This window comes from Meriones unguiculatus, chromosome 2 (assembly GCF_030254825.1).
Source record: "Meriones unguiculatus strain TT.TT164.6M chromosome 2, Bangor_MerUng_6.1, whole genome shotgun sequence".
Taxonomy (NCBI): Eukaryota; Metazoa; Chordata; class Mammalia; order Rodentia; family Muridae; genus Meriones; species Meriones unguiculatus.
Window position 1 is genome coordinate 57317660 of NC_083350.1, and position 3671 is coordinate 57321330.

At 35.8% G+C, this 3671-nt stretch overlaps 1 pseudogene; it reads right to left on the reverse strand.

Moving 5' to 3' along the window:
* Nucleotides 1-2242: 2242 nt before the first annotated feature.
* Nucleotides 2243-3284, reverse strand: LOC110546917 (heterogeneous nuclear ribonucleoprotein A3-like; annotated as a pseudogene).
* Between the last annotated feature and the right edge of the window lie 387 nt (nucleotides 3285-3671).

The following is a 3671-nucleotide window of genomic DNA, read 5'->3' on the forward strand; positions in this document are numbered from 1 at the left end:
TTGAGAAATAGCTACTTTAAAGGAAAAGAAAATTAGATTTTCTGAAATAGGCTGGTAGGCAGGAAACAGTATGTTATTGCAAAGAGATTTCACTTTCTACAAAATAGAGGGCCACTGGGAGGCCTGGGCTATGGCTGAATTATGAATTTTAATTATTTTCTCTCTTAATTGATGAAGAATGATCTTGTCTTCATTTGACATTGCCTTCAAGTTCTACACAACATCTAGAATATGATCAATGTTCAATCATTGTTTTCTGAATAAGTGATCAGGAACACAAAAGGTCATGGTGTCAGAAAATCAGGTTATGTGAATGGAGTTGAGAAGCAATGGGAAATATTTCACCAGGATTTCTGCCTTTTATTTACCCTGGAATCCTTACAGATGGGCTTTGAACAGGAAGAGGAGAAGATGGAAGCACTGAGTTGTCTGCTAGGTAGATGTACCTGGCACTGACTCTAATTCTTCCTTAGAACTCATAAAGCCAAGAACACATTCCCCTTCATATTTTCCCCTCACCCTTCATACAGTTTTTCTTTCTTTCTTTCTTTCTTTCTTTCTTTCTTTCTTTCTTTCTTTCTTTCTTTCTTTCTTTCTTTCTTTCTTTTTCTTTCTTTCTTCTCACTCTCTCTCAGATATCAACAATTGCTATACAAGTGTTAATAACTGAATGTAGTTACTTAAGCTTTTACAAATATTGAGCTTTATCAACAAACTCAGAGACATGAAACAAACCAGAGAATGCAGTAGAGAAACCAAAGCAAGATTGTAGAATGTTCCAGCTTAGTTAGTTGACAATAAACTATATTTTCTGAAAGAGTCAGATGATTTTCAGATTTTAAAAGGATGGTTTAAAAAAAGAAAAAGACGGTTTAAATACAAGTAAACATGTGAATGGCTAATCCTGAAACTTAGTGGTAAAACATTTATATCCCAAGTGTGGCTCTGGGTTCAATCTTTTGTACATACACTGAAATAAAACTGAAATATTTAAAAAAATTAAACACACTGAATTTATCTGCTCTATGTGTTTATTATGTAAAAATGAATGCAAGCTTTCAAATTTCTCAATGACTTTCCATCATAGTTTTTCTTTCCAACATATTATTTGCAGAGATTATCATTGCATGCAAAATAGGGGATTTTATTAAAAGCCACTTCAAAGTACTCCTTATAGATTTTAAGGACAATAAACCTCAGTCCTGAAATCAAGTTGGAATGGAACAGAAAATAATTTATCCCTGCTGTCTATTACATAATTCATACAACACTAACTATTTTTTTTAACTTTGAGATCTTTTTCATTTGAAGGTAATCTTAATGCTATTAAATTCACAAATATGCTATTTTTATTACCCAAATCCTAGTTATCTAAAACACATAGTGCAAACATATGAATATCTATTTTCTTCATGTCTGTGCTCATTCATCATGGTTTTGGAAAGGGGGAAAATAGATTCCCCTTAAATTGCAAGTCAGTAGGTATTTCTTTGCAGTTAACTTCAGCAAAATTCCTACAAAAGTAATTAACAATTATCTTCTTTACTTATTAACTCACCAGAAAACATCTTAAGTTTCTGTACTAAAATATAGAAAAACTGAATGACATAAATATTAAGAAGTTAAAAATTCCTTATTGTTTTATTCCTGGCACCTATTTACACACTTATTCCTACCACAATTTATAGAGAAATATGACTGATGTAATGAAAAGAAAAAGAAAAAGCTACAACAGATAATAGACCTCAGGAATGTACATCTAATTGACACTACATTGCATTAATCAATAGCTGTACTTTTTGCAAACTATGGCTATGACAGTCCTGAACAAGAAGGGTTTCCTGTTGAAGCTGCAGTAACTTTTCTGACTATGGATCATCATTCCTCCTGTGACTGGCTTTTACAGTTCCTCTAACTGATTTGGGGTGAGTGTCTCAAAGTAATCTGCAGCTTTCATAACAACTCCTTGCTCTCTCTCTCGCCTGCTAAGAACTGTAGCCCTTTCTTTTTTTCTTTTTTTTCCATTTCTTTCTTTCTTTCTTTCTTTCTTTCTTTCTTTCTTTCTTTCTTTCTTTCTTTCTTTCTTTCTTTCCTTCCTTCCTTCTTTCTCTTTCTTTCTTTCTTTCTTTCTTTCTTTCTTTCTTTCTTTCCTTCCTTCCTTCCTTCTTTCTCTTTCTTTCTTTCTTTCTTTCTTTCTTTCTTTCTTTCTTTCTTTCTTTCTTTCTTTCTTTCTTTTAAATGTTCTGCTACCACATCCACCACTTCCACCACAAGATCCATAGCCCCCATCGTGGGGACTGCCAGACCTTCTTCTGCCAAAGCTGTCTGACTATATGAGTCCATAATCTGATTGCTGTTGTCCACTATAGTTTCCAGTGTCACTACACATCCCACAGTCACCATAGTTACCTCCACCAAAATTTCCTCCTTCGTTGTAACCATCATATCCTCCTCTTCCTCCACCATATCCACAACCTTGATTTCCATGTCCTGATCCAGCACTATTGCCTCCTCTACTACTGTAACCAGGGCCACCACCATAGTTGCCACCATTACCACCTCCGTAACTACGTCTGCTGACATCACCTCCACCAACATAGCTTCTTCTTTCACCAAAGTTTTCACCATCTCCAAAGTTTCCACCATGATCCATAAAGTTTCCAGATCCACCTCTCCGACCTCTCTGTGATCCAGCAGACTGCAAAAAAAAAAAAAAAAAAAAAGTGCTTTTTTAAAAAAGTGTCTTTTTCACTTCACCATTTTGCCCATCAATAGTGTGAAATTCCTGAGCAACAATTTTATCAGCTGGCACAAATCCTCTCTTTTTTCCACTCTGCCTGCCTTCCATAGCTTCTATGGTTCCAACCTTGCCACACTTTTCAAAGTAGTCTCTCAGATTATATTCTTCTGTATCTTCTTTACTACCGCCAACAAAAATTTTCTTTCCTGTTAAATGGGAACCAAGCTTTACAGAATACGGAATCCTCTCTAGAAATGGCTCTCTTTGGTTCCTCCACACGCCCATCCACCTTGGGAGGCCAAGCACACATTGCAATAACCACCTCTTCAACACAAGAGTAGGTCACAAAACCAAAGCCCCTGGAACTGTTTTATGTTTTTTTCATTTTTTTTTTTGGGGGGGGTGTCTTTCATTACTATACATTCTGTAAGTGTGCTCCATTTCTCAAATGTTCTTTTAAGCTATAATCTGTGGTTTCAAATTCAGACCACCAATAAACAACTTCCTCAGCCTGTTCTGGTTCCTTTGGATCATGGCCCTCCATTTTGAGACTGGACTTGCCTTTTCCAACTCAAGTTCAATATCGACACTAACTAATTTAAAGGGCAAGAATATCAGTACTATTTTCCTTTAAGCCAAACAAGAAAGAATACAAGCTAGGTATGTGAGATAGTCTTTGATCTCACACTGCTTCCAGGCACACTGACCCTAGTAGTGATGGATGAAATTGAAGCAATGAACTCTATGCTGTAGTATTACCCACAAATCACATTTCTATTTTCTCAGCTGCTTTAGTACCATTAACTGATGAACTGTATTCTAAACTCAAAATTTTCCTGATAATATCCACAGGTATCAGGCTAGGCAAACGCAGGCTTATCAAATTGCAATGCTGTGCTTCCCACAATCATACGTTGGATTGTTCGGTAGG